The sequence below is a fragment of the Polistes fuscatus genome, unplaced genomic scaffold (genome assembly GCF_010416935.1).
Source record: "Polistes fuscatus isolate 324 unplaced genomic scaffold, CU_Pfus_HIC Scaffold4, whole genome shotgun sequence".
Taxonomy (NCBI): Eukaryota; Metazoa; Arthropoda; class Insecta; order Hymenoptera; family Vespidae; genus Polistes; species Polistes fuscatus.
In genome coordinates this window covers 1,390,594-1,410,342 of record NW_025113118.1, presented here as the reverse complement: position 1 = coordinate 1,410,342, position 19,749 = coordinate 1,390,594, and the positions used below count along the sequence as shown (strand labels likewise).

Below are 19,749 nucleotides of genomic sequence, written 5' to 3'. Positions count from 1 at the left end.
TCATATAACTCTAGTCACGATTTTTCAAGTACTTGAAACCTGATAAATAAATAATATAACCTGATAAAACTTATTTAATCTGACAAAAAAATACTTAAAACAAAAGTTGATCTGTTTTTGATTGACTATACATTGCAATAAAAAAAAGTTCGAAAAAACTTTTTTTTTAATGCTTTTTAAGGCTACCTTTATTTTTTTAAATGGCACTTAGTATTTTTGACTTTACAGTATTATAGTCCATATTAATACGAATTCAATGATATAGTATACTATGGCCTTTGAATGACCTTGAAAGCAAAGAAATGAAGATTTCAACAAAAAATTATTTTATTTGCCGCTAGCGAACAAACGGCACAAGTGCTTTTAAAAACAAACAACTTACTTATGTGTGTAATTTATTGTTACTTAAACAAAATACAAACAATACCACAGTGCTGTTTCCGGCCTTTTTGCAAAATTTTTTCGCTTTATACAGTTCGTTTTATACAGGTGCTTCTCTGGGTACTTAGCAGCATACAGATTTGCTGTTTCATGTGCATTCTTTTTATATTCGCCAAGTATTAGCAACATATCAACCTTTTCACTGTTAGTAGACATTTTCTATAAGTTAATATTAAACTGCGATTTGTTACCGTGACAAATCAAGACTAAACAGGAGAACTCTATAAAGCGAAAAAAATTCGCAAAATGACTGGAAATAGCACTGTGGTATTGTTTGTATTTTGTTTAAGTAACAATAAATTACACACATAAGTAAGTTGTTTGTTTTTAAAAACACTTGTGCCCTTCGTTCGCCGGCCACAAGCAAAATAATTTTTTGTTGAAATTTTCATTTCTTTTCTTTCAAGGTCATCCCAAAGCGATATAGTATACTATATCGTTGAATTCGCATTAATATGGGCTATAATACTGTAAAGTCAAAAATACTAAGTGCCATTTAAAAAAATAAAAGTAGCCTTAAGAAACATTAAAAAAAAAGTTTTTTCTTTTTTTAAAAAAGAGTTATGTGGAACACCCTGTATAATTAATTTATATAAATATATAAGTAAATTAATAATGTTATGTATATATATATAATTTTAAGTTTAGTTTTAAGCTAAGATTTTACGTACAAGTATTCGAAAAAGAGATATATACATATTCTCGAAAACAGTAAAAATTCAATACTTCTTTTTTAAAACGTAACATAAATAATGCAAAATAATTAAAAAACTACATAGAAGTGTATGCACACTTGTTTGTTCCAGAAAAAAAAATATCAACATTCGAGAACTCGGGAAAATAGAGGAAAAAACGTTATTGAATTTGGAAGGAAGCAAAACAATAGTGATATTTTTGTATTAACTTTTGGATTGAAATGTGTACGAAGTGTTGAGAGAGGTGAAGGGTAGGAACGAAGGAAAGATACACAAAGGAGTGACCATGTCATGGTTGAAGAAACGTATGAAGAGAAGGTGCGTTGCGTGCGCGTGTGTGTGTTCATGTGTTTAGTCGTGCGCGCGCGACGAGGAGGGGAGAGGCAGCTGGTAAGGTTGGTAGGGGTGAGAGTAAAGAGGGAGAGAGAAAGAGGCCTTCTAGGCTTGCCTTCATCTGGCGCCGTGCGGCGCGCTAGTTTCGGCTTGTCGCTCCGACGCGACGGTCATTCTTTTTTAAGTGGTTGTCGGTTTCCACGTGGAGGCGGCTAACCAAACGCGTCCTCTGTTGTTTACGCCTGTTCTTTCTTGACTACGTTCTTTTTTTTTCACTTTCTTTTTCTATTCCTTCGATCACTTTTTTCTTCCCATTTCTTGTTTCCCATTGTCGATACTTATTGCGCGATGTATTTTTCGAGTGACACGTAGATCATATATATATATATATATATTTATATTTCGCGAAGGATAAATGAAATACGTTTAAAAAGTGCTTGTTCGAGTGTGGACCTACGAAAAGAGAGAGAGAGAGAGAGAAAGAGAGAGAAATAGAGTGACAGTGAGAGAATAAAACAAGAAAAGAAAATGTATTATTTAGAAGTTAACGCGTGAATGTAGCGATTGTAACGCGTTTATAATGCTAATTCGTGATTTTTTGATTAAATATATATGTATATGTAGATTGATGTATATATTTTAAGTACATAAAGTGAGACTCGAAAGATAAGGTGTGCGAAAGTGAGATCATCGAAGAATCGGTATTTGGATTACCTTTTTGGAATTTCTTCCTCTTGGGTCTCCGCAGCTGCTTGGAAACGAAGGGAAATACCTACCTTTGAGTGGCCGAACAAAGGAAGGGAACTAAGAAGAAGAAAGAAGCTCTCCAGGGGACAAGGACAACGTTCGTACAAGGTTCGTGCGTTTCTTTCTTACGTGCGTGAGCGTGTTGCTCTGAATAAAGGAATACCTTTGGAAAAACTGTTTTTTAAACCATAAATAAACTCATGGACGGTGAAAGTGAAAATTTCATATCGCAGGTTTTACGCGTAATGAAACGTATAAAAACATATAAATATGTAAATAAAAAACGATAATCTAATCTAATCTCTAAATCGTTCGAAAAGATCGTTCGTGGCTGGCGGCTTCGCGCTTCATTACGCAAAATGGCGTCGGTGGAGCGTGCGTGTCTCCTCTTTCTCTATCTCTTTCTCCTTCTCTCTCTCTCTCTCTTTCTCTCTCTTTCTCTCTCTTTCTCTCTCTTTCTTTCCTTGCGACTTATGGAAGAAGTTTTCTTCGGCCGCAAGACGCGGAACCATTCGCGTGAAATCGTTGATCGTTCGTTTCGACGAGAATTCACGCCGTTAGTTTCTTTTATGAGAATTCGATGCGAGCGAGGAAAGGACGATGATTTTGCGAGAATCGTATGCGAGTTAAACGACCGTACAGAACGGTGCGTAAAAAGGATCGCGACCCTCTCTTCGTTTTTCCATTCTATAATCGAGAAAGAAAAGTTGAATTACAGTGATGCGTTCGGAAGGAAAGAAATTTCTATTCTATGGAAGTGGGACGACATGAGAATTGTATTAAATCGTCGAGTTTTGTGTTTCTTTTCAACTTAAAATGCAGTTCACGCAAATTCCATTAGATGTGTGTTACCACGATGCGAACTTACAACTTCAAGAATTTACGTATAAAGACGGAAAGAACGATTCTGCCTCTTTCGGATTCTCTTTGATTACGTATTTTTTTCTGCAATCAAAGTTGTTTCTTTCTTTTTTTTTCTTTGATATTTGATTTGAATTATGTGCGACATATGTACTATCGGTGAAAGTCTTACGGTCGTGAACCTTGATAACCTTCACCTTTCAAAATAATTCGTAACTGTGACATTAGAAATGTACAAAATATTCGTAAATGCGTGTCGTCGGAGAAACTATTTCGAATGTTTTAATTACAATTAAGTGTCTGTTTCATGTTGAATTATTTGAAACCTTAAAGTGTATATTTTTTTGTGAGTGACGTCGTAATCGTATAAGAAAATGTAAACGATGTTGAGTTATCGGCAGAATTCTAAGAAGAAATATATACATAGGAAGCAAGGAAATATTCCGTGTGGTTCTTAATTTTGATTCGTTTTCGAGTTTCTCTTACACTGCGAAGCGATTATTTTACCTTCGAAGTCGAGACAGAGACTGGAAAGCGAGTACAGACAAGCAGGTCGGTTCAGGAACGGATTAACTGTAGGGTCTCATGAACCGTTTCAGGTCATCATTCTTAAAATACCATTTCAAATAATTTAAAAGAAACTATTCAAAATATTCGTGGAGACGTTATTTCGTTTAAATTAAAATTTTGTTCATTCAAATGGGAAAAATGAGTTTCTTGAAAATGTATGATATTTCGAAAATGAAAATCATTTAATTTAATCATTATTAATTCTGTTTTATATATGCAAATTAAATATTCTGATTTAATTATATGAGATAATTAACATGGTTTGTTGATTCAGTTTCGTTACTTCTCATTTTATTTAACTTCGTTTAAATAAATATGTAAGAGCAGGGCATGTAATATGAAGTAAATACGTAGCTGAGCAGCAGGCGGCTTCTTTGTTCGAGGCAGTTCGGTCGTAGGATATTTTGGGTTTCCTGTAATCGTAAGATGAACAGGCACGATGGTACCTGACCCGCTTGTTTTCATTTACGACGTTTGCTGATATGGTGTTTTTACCGAGGACATCGAGAACGCATACGGCTCACGGTAATATCAACAAACTCACAGTTTGGTCTTCGTAGATGTTTAAGCTCTCCTATTTCATCTGGGAACGTTCGACTTTAAAAGCAAACAAAATTCTGCCATATTTTTTCAATTTCCATTCTCTATTTTCGTCGGTATTTTAAATAATTATACTTCAAACAAAATTCAACATTTTTTGCAATGTGTAATCAATGATATTATTAATCTATAATTTTTAATAATTATATAGAACCGTAGTGATGCCTATTAAGTAGAGAAATAAAACGATCGTTATACAAGTGTTTCTTTTTTATAATAAAAAATTGAGAACGTAATTTAAACATAAGATTTTATTCCATTAAACCTGAAACCTCATTTTAATCGTTATTAGATATTTAACGAACTTAAGGAAAAGTAGGTTTGTAAAAAGAATAGCGAGGTAATCAAAATTAGTGGAAGCAAATAAATCCAATTCGATGGATTACGTGGTTCGATAGAAAATAATGCATTGCTATTGTGAAGTAGACAGAGAGATAAAAGGAAAACAAATTATTCTAGCCGATTATTGTTCTAGAAGAAAAATATGTTAAAGATAGGCTCCGATAGAAGTATGAGAAATAAATTGCTATATTCATTTCTTTCTCGGATGGTGAAATCCTTTGGCTGTTAAGTTCGTTATAACGCGAGACAAGTTTGGTTCTTGGTAAGAAACCAGTTCTCGAAATTTTTTCCATCTAGCCTTGGCCAGAAAAGCATCGAATGGCATTCATTGGAAGGTCGAGAGCGGTCTTGTCTTCTCCCTCGAGCAAAGGTGTCTGTTGCTACCACGACGACGTTCTTTCTACTATTGCTGCTGTTAAACGACTGTAGTTTAACATTACTGTTGGTGTCTCGCACTAATCGATAGTAATTTTACTTAGTAGGCAGGCTCGATACTTCATCCGGTTTATTTCTTGCATTCCACGAAGCGTACCTGTGCCTATCGCAAGCCTCTTTTCACATTCGATTATCAATGTTCTTCTTTTGCTTCAAATGTATACGTCGATTTGTTGCTGCTTGGGTAAAATAAAACTCAACTACCATCTTCTCCATCTATATTTTATCTTGAATTTTATGTTCAACGTCTGTGTCATGGTGGAAGCCTACGCGCGAAGATCATTCTTTCTTTTCTTTCTTTCTTTTCTCCTATTTTTCTTTTATTCCTTTTTGTACTCACATAGAATCCGTAGAAAATAGGAAGCGAGATCCTTCCAACTGAAAAATGGTCGTATGGCTAGACGTGGACAATTCTAATTTTCTGAGAGCAACCGGGATCTTGAGAGGCCAAGCTTGGAAAGAAGATGGAAAGAAAACTGTAACACGCAGGACACTTGTAGAATAGGGAATTGCTGCGAGAAGATATCTACCGTTTTCTTCAATCAAAATAGAAAAAACGTCGGAACTGTAGCTTGATTAAAATTTATGTTTTAGAACGAAAAGATTAACGATCGGACTGCGGATTGAAGAAAATCTGTTTGAGACGACTACAAAAAAAATATTTGATGTATTATCGTTTTTCCGGAATTATTGAAAAGCAGGAGATTTTACAAAATAATATGAACCCTGATATTAAGGAAACGCGTGTGCTTGATTCGAAAATAATTTCGAATTTATACGAATATGAAAAGAAAGAGTCATTAATATCGTTCATTTTGGTCATCTCGTGGATGAAAAAAAGTAGCTATAAAGTTCTTACCGTAGTTCACGAGTGACTGACTAACGACGTCTCGTTGATAGCACTCGTTTAATCCTCGTAAAAGTATCTTAGAGCTATTATCGAAGCTGACGAGGAGAGGAGGAGAAGGAGGAGGAGAAAAAGAAGGGGAAGGAGTAGGAAAAGGAGGAGAATGGCGATGACGGTGAAAGACGAGCCTATACGTCGACTAAGCGTATATAAACTCCGTGAAAGTAGTCAGGTTTCCACGGGTGCTTTGACCTGGGCCGTCGTTCGTGTCCGTATGTTAAGGAGGCTTCGTTAATTGCAGCGAATGCGCTCGCGCGATTACGACAGAGACAGGTGGTCGGCGATTAGCCATTGTCTGTCCTAGAAATACACGCCGCCTCTCTCGAACGGATACACCTAAAGCCATCGAGTGGAGTAGATAAGTGCTGATTAATGTACTCGAGCTGCGATGCTGCGAGGCAATGCCTTTCGATCGACTTGCATGGGACTAAATCTCCTGGAAGAATTAACTTCTTCTTCGTTATCGCTTCGAAGTAGAAGAAGCATCGGTAATAGTAGAAGCAATAATAGGAGCAATAGTAGTATTGGTGGTACTAAACGAAGAAAAGAAAGAAGAACAACAAAAAAATAAGATGAAGAAGAAGAAGAAGAAGAAGAAGAAGTAATCTCGGATGCTCCAGAGTCTTTAGCCCGAACGCGCCTGCCTGTCTTTCGAGATGAGGATTAATGACGTAGAGACGTGGCGAATGCGATCCTCCGAATACGACGTGAAAAAAAACCTTTAAGAAGCCTAGGAAAATCCTTGTCGCGTCTTTTTCTCATTCTCTATCTGGACTCGTGTGCGCGATCGTAAAATGAAGCACGTCGGTGAATATGTCTGTCGGTGAAAGATCGGCTCGAAAGTATAAAAGCCCCACCGCGTCCCGATTCTCGAGAGCAGCTGCCACGATCCTTCATTCTCCGCGTCCAGAACACGTTGATCCTCGAGACTAAGGGTAATTTGGTGAGGGATAGAGTGAGAGTGCGCGCGAGAGAGAGAAAGAGAGAGAGATGGAGAGAGATAAACAGAAATTTCCTTTGCTCCTATGTTTCGAAAGATAATACTTACCGCTTCACATTTTTCTCACAAGAAAACACGTGCATTTCTTTCTTTCAGTATATTTCTTGTACTTTAAAATATTTAAAGAATTAATTTATTAGTTGAGATAGATATTCTTAAATAGGCACAGAGTTCGACTAATATATATACAAGATTTGTCGTAAAAAAACATAATTGTTTATTCCGTCGATATTCTAATAAGAAAATATTTATTATTAGATTAATCCGATGAGCTAAGTAATCGTAGTAATGAAAATGGTAAAAATAAAGTAACTTTATTAAAGAGAGACATCTTGTATTTCGACGATATCTCTTCCTTGAATTTGTTGAGACCAATCAAAGATTCTGCATTTCTCTTTCTCTCTCTAACAATTAGGTTAAATTATGTAGAAAAAATTAGAAAAATCAAAGAAAAATGAAAATAATATCGCGCGTTTTACGGCTTATCGCGGATAACTATTACGAGCACTTGCACTCGCATTCGAGCTAAAGCAAAGTTACGCGAGATTGTCTATAAACACAAACCGGTGAAAATGTCACTCTCTTTCTTTCTCTCTCTCTCTCACTCGTTCACTCTCTTGTGCGTGTCTGGCAAGTTTCTCCCTCTCTCGTTCTCAGCTACAAACCCGAAGCAAACTTGCCTCCACTCACGTCGTAAGCAGAGCATGAAAAAGACGAGGAACGGAGCAACACGTGCACCTATGGAGAAAAGAACTCGGGAAACGTAGTCGACGCATTGAGAAAATGTCCGTCTATACGCGTGCTTACATCTACGAAAAGTTTTGTTCTCAGGACTCGTTAACGTTTGAATTCATTTCTTTATGCTTTTATGTGTAATTATTATTCGAGCTTATTTTTTTTTAAAAGGCTCTTTCGAGCTAGAATTTTTTCTTTCTTTTTTTTTCATAAAAGTTCGACCCTTCGTCTTTTTAATTTAATAACGCTATTAAGAATAGACTCGTGATCATTAGCTAAAGTTAAAAGGAACGAGGAAAATCAAAGAATTATATATATATATATATAGCATTCTTCGAAGACATATTAAAGTTAAATTTATATAACTTTTCTCTAATTTTCTTAAGAAAGATTTGTTGATAATCAAACAATATTTTTCTGACAGTACGAACAACTTGAAATTTCTCGTTGAACGTTTTAAATACAAGCACTTTATCCTTAAGAGTAACTTCTTTGGTTTGACTGGGAAGAGAAACGTCGAGAAAGGTAGAGATTATTATTGTTGTAAGAAACTTGTTAGATAAGTTGGAAGGATACGTTCGAAACATCGGTTTTAAGGAGAGAAGTCGGAGTTGGGAGAGATGTTGTCGAGTGTTTTGTCGCGAACGTCTCGATGTTATCGTTTCGTAACTTTTGATAGACTTTCCCAACGATAACTCGATGTCGCCTTTGGATTAAATGTGTGCGAAGTGCCAGAAAGGAGTGAAGGGAAGATGGATGGTAAAACGTCGCTTCTATTGTAGACGGCATTTGCATCGGTTGAAAATGTCACCTCATAGAAATAACAGTAGCTTACGAGTCTTAAGGAGGAGGAACGATGGAAATTCGTCGTTTGCCGCGAACTAGAATTTGCGAGAAAGCGTTTCCATTGTTTTCCAGTTCTAACTGTGCGAATATACGTCTTTGAAGATTAAGTTTATGTAGTAAAACGAACGACGTTTACTGAACATCTTACTTGGAAAATTTCACTGAAATCGTTGAATTACAATCTTCTAATGATTGAAATATTTAGAGTATCGTATCATTAATATTACTTAATTATTATATACGGTATATATATAATAATAATTATTATATACGGCTTCTTTCAACTACAGCTTCTCTCTGCAACTTATATAGAAGCCTTTTTTTAATAGATATTCTCATGGAGCAAAGTTCCGATAATCCCAACCGCAGCAGGTATAAATTTTTCTATACACGCATACCTGTTTACCAGCCGTTCAACGAACCTTTCGGTTCTTCTCACAATTCCTTCGGAGTATTTCGAATGGTAGTTGGGTAAAAATGTTAAGTCGTACTAGCATCAGCATCGCTAATCAGCTACTACGATCTTTATTGTTATATCCTTAGGAAGAACATCTTGACAAATCAGAATTGACTGTTCTTTTTTATCTTTATTCTTGGAAACATCTTTTTTTAGAAATGATGACCTCATCGTACCCTTACAAATTAATCCCTGGCAAAAATGATGCAAACGATCGACTTCCGTTTTCTTCAGTGATCATTAAGCTTCCTTCGTTAATAAAAATATACCGACGTTAATAAGAACGGAAGGGTATAGAAACGCCTACGGAGCTTCTAATTCGATAAATCTTAATGAACTTTCTTTGGAACAGGGTGGACGTGACAAGCGAAGAATTATAATACTTTCTCAAAGAAGAGAAAAATACGAGGGCGATCGATATTCACCAACGTTGCGATTTTGTATTTAGAACGTTAGTTTCTATATAGTCCTTAATATTCTTTTCTACCAGACAGGTAAAGCAAGTATTATATGGTTACATTCGAACTCGTGATTCAGTTCAAACGCACTTAAGCGGGTCGACTTTCGATATCAATGTCGGAATCATTAGAGACAAACGGTGCATATACTGTAGAAAATTCGAGTTATACTCTAGATATACATAAATCATTTATGTCTATAAAATCTTTAAGCAGATCGGATATATTGATATTTTTTAATAGCTAGCTACAATAGATTCAGTGGCTTTTATAAGTTTAAGATCAATCCAATTTATGAATCATTGTATATATGTACTCAAGGATTAAATTTATGAATCACATTTCACACATAACAATTACTTTCTTATATGAATTCGATGATTTCTTAATTTAGTGATGCTTTTCTGTCATTTCTCGTTCATATTCTGTCCTAGCTTGAAATAAGATTTTTTGGAAATTAAAAACAAGAATACGTCGGTGAGAAAGCTAAGACATCAAAGAGTAAATATTCCTGGTTGCACCCTTCTTTTTCTTATAGCGTCTACAAAGAGAAATATTCATTTTTGTTTTCATAATTCTTTTTTTACTATATACTCGAGCAATACCCTTCATTCCTTTCTCCATCTCATCCGACGTCTTCAAAGCAGATAGGTAGTAGCAGCCTTGTTCAGGAACCTAACATGAATTGATGTTCTTCTAAAATTTGCTAATTTTAGAAGAACAAATAAATAGAGAGAAAAGCAAAATATCCAAATCGTTTCGTTGTAAGAATATGTGGAAAAAAGGAATTTCTGTCTGAATCTTTTTCAATATTATTCTTTGTTCTAATTCTGATAAAAAAACGTTTGATTTTCACACTTAGTACTATAGGATGTTTTTAAAAATGTATACTATTAAATAATTCTATTAGCAACAAAATCATTGTGGTAGAAGTCAACAAAAAAATGAAAGATTATAAAAAAAAACAGAAAAGTGAATAAACGAAGAGCAAGTGTAGCGCAGCGATTACAATCGATTCTATCCGCGATGCAAGGAGAAATATTTGCATGATAAAAAAACATAATAGTTTCGATGATTTTCATAGTATTTTATTTATATTATTTGTGTTATTTACATTTTATTTCTTTTCTTTCACTTCGCAAAAGAATAACATTTCTCGAAGACGATGATAGTTACATAGTAGGGTCATCGGTCTTCGGCAAGTTCCGTTCGGTTTCTCGTCATCGACGTCCGTTTTGTAGGTAGTTGGCAATTTGCCAGTCGTTCGCCGTACTGTTTCTGCTCCACCATCCCCATCTCCACCTCCACCTTCTCTTACTTTTCTTCGTCTTGTCGTTTGCATCGTACGTGACGACAAGGCGCGTGGGTCGACATTGAGGTTTTCTATGCGGTGCGAATTTTAATCGTTCGTTCCGCACACTCCGTGCGACTTCTTAATGTTCATTGCATTCGCGTACGAAAATTCGTGCTTATCGTTTCTTAAGACATTCAAGATCTTATCTATTAAAAAGCAATGAATCATTCGTCTCCTTTTTATCGAATCGTATATACGTGCGTCTCATTATTTTCAGATAATTCTGAACTCGAGATTAAATAAACATTATAGAGTTCGAGGCAAACCTATATCGTTTAATAGATTTCCAATATTGATTTTACTTTGTAATTAGAAACGGCACTGTAATTTTTTTCTATTTTGTTTCTTAACCCGTAATGAAGTACTTACGCGTCATCGTATTTCTCGTACTATTTATGTAAGGCATCGTATATTCTAAATAATTTTATTGACAACAAGCAATCCAATTAGTTCGATAACAAGATGTTGCTTAAGCTCTTTTTTCTCGAGTTTTTTCTTTTTTTTTTTTCGAGACGAAAGTACTCATAGACCTCTTTTCTAGTTATCTATTCTTCTCTAAGACCGTCGAAGAAGCCAGACAACGAGAAGAACTTCTTGTTCCCTTTAATTCGTGACATGTATTCTTTTGCTTATTTCATTTATGCATTAAATGAGAGAGAAAGAAGAAGATGAAAAATCCCGACTACTACAGCGAAAGAGGAAAAGGAAAACAAAGACGACGACGAGGACGTCGACGTCTCGACGTCGGTGGCCACCGTTATGGAAGCCCACGCGTCTCTCCACATGGTTGTCTGACTTATCTATGTAATGTATATATGTAGCTCTGTTCTTAAGAACCTCCAGAGAGGGAGAAAGATAAAGAGAAACGAGAGCACAAGGAGGAGGTGGAGGAGGTGGAGGAAACGAATGAATGGACGAGCAGAAACGTAGCGCAGTGCTTAGAGCTCGTAGGCAGCGTGACAGGAAATCGTTGCTTTAAATTAGAGACAATAACCAACCCTTCTACCGGTGGGAGTGGTGGGGGGGATTAAGAGAGAGAGAGAGGGAGAGAGAGAGAGAGAGAGAGAAGTACGTCGGTCGACCTCCAGCGTATCTACGGCCATGGAAAGCAAGCAACATAGGATTAGCCGCGCACAGCTGCCGTCCTGGTAATAAGCTCCTTCTCTAATTCGGTCTCGCGATCGTAGTAGTTTCACACGTACATACGATATTGTAGATAATGTTAGTTCGAATAAACCTTTACTCACCTTCTAGTGTTTTTACACCAATCTATGTATCGCACTCTGGCAGAGAAAACGAACCGCAACATCGTCGTCCCTTTAGAGATTTTCTTTCTAGCTTCGGATCGCGTGAGTAAACTCGTTTCTTCGAAATTCGAGAAAAGGGAATTACGAGCTCTCGTGACTTCCTCTCGGACATTCGTGCTTTATCGTTGGAAAAAGTAAATCGAATTCTCTTCCGACTTTAGCCGATGATATCGGCCGTTGTCAGGATTTTACCATAACTGGATTACACGATATATTTTATTATTTAAAATCTATGCGGAGAGAGAAGGAGTATTATATGAAAGCGTATTTGAATTACATAGCAAATGATGGTTTGTTTTTAATTCTATTATGCAGACCCTTATTCGTTCACAATTATTTCGATATAATACGTTCAAACGATAGGAATTGTTTAATTACTGTACGAAAGCAAGTTATACCGTTAGTGTCTAACTTCGGAAAATTGGATTATACAAGATTTGTTTGAAAAAGTAGTGGAGAGGGAATCCTCCTGGGAAAGTTAAAATGAAAATTAAAATTATGATTCAATTCACAAATCAAACGATAATAGAATTGAAAATATAATTATCGGAACAGTGAGTATTGTTAACGGGCCGATCATGTTTGTGATTCGACAAATAAATATCTTCGTTGGCCGTGAGGAGTAGTAGTAGGCGTGTCGCTGAAAACTTCTGCACATACGAGGGAAGGAAAGGAAAAAAATGGGAAGAAAGAAGATGAAGGTAGATAAGAAATGACCACGTTATCGACGATCACCTCGACTCGATTCTCGACGACGTGATGATTACACGGACGATTTACTCGTTGAGAAGAAGATTCCGTTTTCCGTGAAAGTTAAAAAGCGGTAAAACGATAAAACGCGGTCGATTTCGAAAAGAGAGAAGAAGAAGGGTACGAGTATTCGCTAAAAATCTTCAAGCGCCGTACCTTTTGACGTATTTTTAACAAAAAATCCGTTTTATCGACTTCTTCGAAAACGCTCGCGCTCTGTTTGGCAAAGTAGAAGATCGCGAATTTTATTGCCTGCCGTAAAAGGGGCAAAGAAGAGAGATAAACAGACGTTGGAAAAAGAAAAAAGCAGATAGATAGACAGACAAACAGACAGACAGACAGACACAGACAGATAAATAGATAGAAAAAACGAATGAAGGAAATGTTTGTTGAGACTAGAGCAGTGCTTTCCAAGTAGAAAAGAAAAAAAGAAATGTAGAATCTCTGTATAAAAAGAAGGAGAATAACCAAGGTGAGAATCCGTAGGAGAGAGGAAACGGAGAAAAGGAATGGAGAAGTCCGTCTTTTTAGCGTCTCTACGTAACGCCTATGTTTGCTCGGTCTATCCTTTTCTTTGTATGCGTGCCTTGTGTGCATTTGTTCGGTCTCAAGAAGAACAGCAAAGTTTTCTACGAGCACTCACGGTCACGTTTGCTCGCGCATACAATCCTATTCGATAAGACGATCCTTGCGTGGACGTTTGTTGTAACGTAGGAACGCGCGTGCGTTGATGTATGTATGGGATGTGTACATGTGCGTGCTTCGACGTATAACATGCGAAAGGCTTAAAGAGGCGCCTTTGGACTTACCGGCATTGTTCTTGAGTGGTAGTCGGGTTACGTGTCTCGACAAAGAAGTCTCGCGTTATTTCTGGAGTACACGTAATTCGAGCGCCGTGTAAGTAAAGGTAAACGCCATGCTATGAAAACGTACGCGAGACTACACTTATTCTTATTTTTTTTTTTTCGAACTCTAATCCTCCAACGATTAGGTGATATTTTTTTCCGAGAAACAATTTTTATGTTGGATTTTTTGTTTAGTATTCATGGACAATTTGGTTCGATTTTTATTTATATTTTTATTTTTTTTAAATATTTTGTTGAGATCATAAATAAAAATCGTAAGTTAGATTTCAAAAATAAATTTAGGTTAGTAATGGGATCTTTTATCGATTTTAAAACGAATTGGATTAAATTGGTGATAACCAAAAGGTTCTTTGTGGCGTCCTGAACAAACAAACGTAAATTTATTAACCCATCGGGGTTGGCCGACGAGCTGTGGTCGCGCTTCTTATATGCTTCAAGCGAGAAGTCTGGCTCCGATCGTAAGTTTTCTCGACCCTTCTCTCTTACCAGAAACGTTTACATACGCACTCTTATCTTTCGGTTACGATACCTTACCAGTGGGCATTTGAAGTTTCTCTGTATAATCTTTTTATCTACAAGTATGGTTGTCTTCTAAAATTACATTTTTAAATATTCCATTATTTCTCTTTCTCTATCTTTTGAGTTTGTGTCATACAATTTATAAACATATCGTCGTTATTTTTAACGTCAACGATATTTCTCAGTGATGTTTGTATTACTTTTTATTTACGACCAAGGTTTGAACATTTTTCATTCTCATCGATTTTACATAGAGAATCAGCGTATCGGCCAAGAAACTCACCTTATTTAGTCACGTTCCTTCAAAACAATGGTATCTTCTAGCTTTACCTTCGATTCTCAAAGTCGGTCTCCTTTTCGAAGCGCTTTACGGTGGCAGCAGTAAAACCGGAACGACGAGCACGTATTTACGTAAGTATATACGTGTATACATTACGTTGTACATACGTACAAACGGAACAATGCGTTGAAATGTTAAGAGAATCCGCTCTCTCGTCTAAACATTCACGTAGTCGAGTAAATTTTTTAGTTTTAAAAGACTTTCAACGGAGTTGCAACAACATTTACTTTGTATTTTTCCTTTTGGAAAATGAAGGAGGAATCGGGTGGTCGTACTTAAGTTATTACGTTATAAGAGAATATACGGGAAAATAGACTGCCATGATTGAGAAAAAGAAACGAAAGTTCTCGAAAAAATTATTTTTACTTGACGATAAAATTACTCGTCTATACTTTATCACGCATTATTGCAAGACCTAATATCTTTAAACGTTAGCATCTACGTGCGTTACTATTCTATTTTTTTTTTTTTAAATGAAGTCCAAGAAGTTGTCGATAAATACTGATTTTTAAAAATCTTATCAACGATTATATTTGTTTTTTGATAAAATAAAACCTTTAGCGAACAAAACTTGTTATTATATTTTCTAGTATGTGCTTTATAAATAAGTAGAATAATAATCCTTACTATTGGAGAGACTAATTTTCTTTTATAACGAACAGTCTGATAACTACTTTTTTTTTTAGAATATTGTGTGTATCTACTTTACGTATTATTTATATACATATCTTATGACATTTTCTATCTTTTCTTATGATTATATTGTATTCAATATCGCCTTATCTCGTATTGATACTTAGGATCGATAAGTTTCTCTCGTTTTCTCTCTCTTATCGGAAATGGAGAATTTAACAGACTATAGAAAGATAGGTAGAAAATATTGCTTCTTTTTGTTACTCCCCTTTCCACCCTTTTATCGTTTCCCCCTTTTTTCATGTCAATGCACGCTCTATTCGCACCTAAATTCACTTCGATGATATCGACATTACTATGTCGACAGACGTACTTCTTTGTCCTCCTTTATTCTTTTTCTTCTTCTTCTTCTTCTTCTTCTTCTTCTTCTTCTTCTTCTTCTTCTTCTTCTTCTTCTTCTTCTTTACCGTCTTATTCTCTTCGTCGAAAGTATGCAACTGCAGGAAGATTGAATCGACGAGTATGTATGGAACTTGTAATGCAGCGCGTGTTGCTACGCGAGACTTCGTCCTTCTATCGTTTTCTTCTTTCCGATTCATGGCCTTTCCAATGAGTCTCTTATCCTTTCCTTTCTTTCTTTTTCTTTCTTTTTCCTTTTCTTTCTTTCAATGTTCACCAAAGAACCTTCATCAGACTACCTCTCGACCCTTATCGAAAAGAAAGGCGCCTTCGAATTCGTTCTTTCTTAGGATTACTCGTTTGATCTGGGTAATCTTATCAGTTATGTATCGACGGAGAGCAAAAATAAATAGTTTTCGTCTTTGACAAGGAAAAAAAAAGAAAGAAAAAAAAGTATAGAGAGAGAGAGAGAGAGAGAGAGAGAGAGAGAGAGAGAGAGAGAGAGAGAGAGAGAGAGAGAGAGAGAGAGAGAGAGAAGAAAGGTTTCTATGAAAAGTATAGTTATCATGTCCTTTATTTTTACTTTCTTCCCTCTTTTATTCTTTTTCAAATCATTATCGTTTCGATACAGAAATAATTTCTTCGATCATCTTTTACGAAAATTGCATCGAAATATCGAAACGTACGCCCGGGTTCATGGATAATTGGTTCGAAAGAAAAGGACCATTGACGGAGCGAGTATCATGCCGATTATTCACGCTCGTGCTCGTCTATCAATACGTGTGATTAATGATAACGAACATCCTCTAGTATATTCCGCAACATCTCATAATCCTCCTTCCCATCCACCCTTCCTCTTTCCTTTTATCTCATCTCTCTCCCCAATATCCTCATTAGCATATCTTTTCCTCTCAGTAGAAAATATGTATAATAATTCTTATGATTTCTTTCTTATTCTTTTTGGAAAAATTAAAATATCGAGATATGATTTAGTAAAAGAGAGAACTCTATTCGCAGAGAATCGCGTGTGTTTCTTTTTCCTCTTTTTTAAACAAACCTAGATCATCCATTCATTTTACTTAGCTACATTAAAACAGGTTCTTTTATTGCAAACAGTACAAGGTAACTTGTCTCGTAACGACAATGCAAGTAAAACGAGAAGGTCTTTTGAAGCGAACCGCACGAAATTCACCTACTCGCGCTTTTAAAGGTGATCTACCTAAAGCACGTTTCTCCACCTTTTCTCTCTATCCCCATTTCCCCTCTCTCCATCTCTTTCTATGTATATTTTTCCATTCTTACTCTTTCGCAAAATAAAGATATCCTCGTGAAAGTTCGCGAAGGACCCATGATGACAATGACAGGCAAGTTTGCCTCGTTAAAAAAGGCATTACTACCGAGGTAGAAGGTTTTTAAAGAACGCGGAGAACTCTGCGATAGCAACCAAAGCCATGAGTCATGCGCGCTGCATTACACGAAGAGTCGGGAGAAAGAGTAAGAGAGAGAGAGAGAGAGAGAGAGAAAGAAAGAAAGAAAGAAAGAGAAAGAGAGACAAGGAGAGAAACATTCGCCCAGTCTCTGCAACCGTTGCTGTTGGGAGAGAGCAGTTTGGAGTTTCAGCATCTCTTCCCTTCCCTTTTCTATCTTGCACACAAACACACACAAACACAATTCTCTCTTGCCGTCTCTATCCTTCTCTCTCTCTTTCTCTTATAACGTAAGTTGTACACGGAACATACGAATATAAATGAGACTAACGAGCACTCCGTGATGTCGGTAATGATGCTGGATCGTTGCAGGACGGTTCAGCTCTCCTTGGATTCCAACATCATCGTGTCGTCACGACGTCGACGAAGACAACGATGACAACAACGACGACGACGACGAAGACAGATAATCTGATCTGACTCGAGAAAGACTCGATACTACGTCTATAATCTTATCGTATCAATAATTTTGTTTATCATCGTTTTGTCGTTTATTATTTTGTCCATTATTTTTGTCGCTCGTTTTTCGATCAATATATTGGAGTAATTAGTATCGTGTTACCAATATAAATAAAATACGGATAAGAAGACTTATTGTTTGGTTGCACGTGCAACGATCAGGTTGACACTTTGAAGAGGAAAACTAGACGAATGTCACGTGCTGCGTCATTCTCACGGTTAATTGCGTCTTTGTGTATGTAATGGGTTTAAACTGGTTGCAAGAAAATTTGCATAATCTCGAGGCATGATAATTTCCAAACATCTCTGTACCACGTCAATTATATACCTGTAAAATTATCAGTTATGTGTACCTATTAAAACATATTACCATTATTACGGTAATACCGTATTACCAAGTTTTTCGCTACCGTATTTAATTTATTCGAGTAAAATCAATACGAACGAGATGTCAAGAGGGTAGAATACGAGAAATGGAGAGAAAGTGAGAAAGAGAAAAAGTACAGACCTACTAACCGGCTTTCAACCCCTCTCCGGGTTACCCTTTTTCGTTCCAGGATACTCGTTCGCTTTTAATATCCGCAATAACATAGCAAATGATTCGAAATATGCGGTTGGTGTTAAAATAAAGAAGTATTTAAAAAATCAATGCTATTTTTATTTTTTTTCTTGATACTAACTTACGAAAGAAAAAATAGAAGAGTACAGCGATCGGCCTAAAAATGATTATTACCAACCGTGACACGTAGGTAGGCACGATTTTAGCATAAACAAACGATTGATCTTATGAACCTTACGTGGGAGTTCTTCGTTAGCAAGGTTTTGCGGCGGTGCCCTTTTATTTTTCACTATGTAACCGGACTTTACGCGGGTCTCGTTTATTACAGCTTGTTCGAAGGGTCCTGCGGTTCCCCTTGAACGATGATTCACTCGATCGTACCACCGTGCTTGGTACCGTCCGCCAATAGAAAGAAGAGGGTCCCAACTAGCGTGTAGGCACTTCTCCCTAAAGCACGCGTCGTTGATTCGAAATCGCCCTTGATATGCAACGAAACGGAATTATTACAATCGGTAACCTTCCACGTGCCTACCCCTCGTGTCTCTCTAACCCTCTTTTTCATCTTCTTAGCTCAGTTATCTCTCCCTCTCCTTTTCTCTTTCTCGTGCGGAACGATTTTACTGCAACAGGGAAGAAGGGAATGCTTTTACTATTTCGAAGGGATGAGCAGGTTGAACGGAGGGTGCCTTAATCTTTTGAATATTTCGACAAAAGTATAATTATGAATCGAAATAAAGATATTTTAACGTTCTTTTAGTTGTATAACAATAATTACATAATTGTATCTATTCATTTGAATGCAATAATGATGCATGTGTTGTGATAGATTATTTTGTATTTCGGTAGATGTATTGGTAGAACACTTTTTTAGTAGAAATTTATGTTTTGAAATAGGTCAGAATAATAGTGATGATTGTGAGAGGACGAAGGAAGAACGAAAGTTGCACAGAAAGTGTTTTTGAAGGCAACAATATTTTTCTAGCTAGTGGGTGTAAGGTTTTTCCAATTCTATACTTTATACTCGATGAACGTTTCTCGCGTTTCCCTCATAGCTGCCACCCTTCCCCTCGACCAATTCCATCGTCTCGTTCCCTCCCCAAAAGCATTCAACTTTGTTCCGCGATACGACAAAAGCGTTTTGTTCGATCAGGTCGTCGTGCTGCTAGTACCCACCGCATCGTAAGTTTATTATAATGCTTCGTACAAGCCAGGCTCTCTCTCTCTCTTTCTCTCCCTCTCTCTCTCTCTCTCTCTCTCTTTTTTTCTTTTCCTTTCCATCTCTTTTTTCTACAGGCAACAGATGAATTTCATGTCTCACGTCACCGAGCAAAAAGAAAAGATGCGAGAGTGGTCGGCCAAGAGAATGAAATTTTTCTTATATAATATTTGACCTCGCTTTGGATAACAGAATGAAGTGAAAATTGTGTTATAACAAAAAAGAAGGTAATTCGAGAAAAATGACTTGGAAAATTTGACGAAATTCATTTATTCGATTTACATCACAAACTTTTTTACCGTGGTTTTATACAGGATGATAAGACATGTAAATTGGAAAATTACTTCTCAGAGAGAAATTTTAATGTTCAGAAAAAAAAGTTAATCTATAATAGTAAAACAAAAAAAGAAAAATCATCTTTCGAATTAATAAA

At 36.4% G+C, this 19,749-nt stretch overlaps 1 protein-coding gene across 6 annotated transcripts in view; it reads left to right on the top strand.

Moving 5' to 3' along the window:
- The first annotated feature begins 1,616 nt into the window (after positions 1-1,616).
- LOC122521288 (fat-like cadherin-related tumor suppressor homolog) overlaps positions 1,617-19,749 on the top strand; it is a 311,248-nt gene continuing 293,115 nt past the window's right edge. For all 6 annotated transcript variants that reach the window (XM_043641868.1, XM_043641870.1, XM_043641869.1 and 3 more), the window contains exon 1: positions 1,617-2,324. The gene's annotated coding sequence lies outside the window, so the exon portion shown is untranslated. The remainder of the gene's footprint in view (positions 2,325-19,749) is intronic.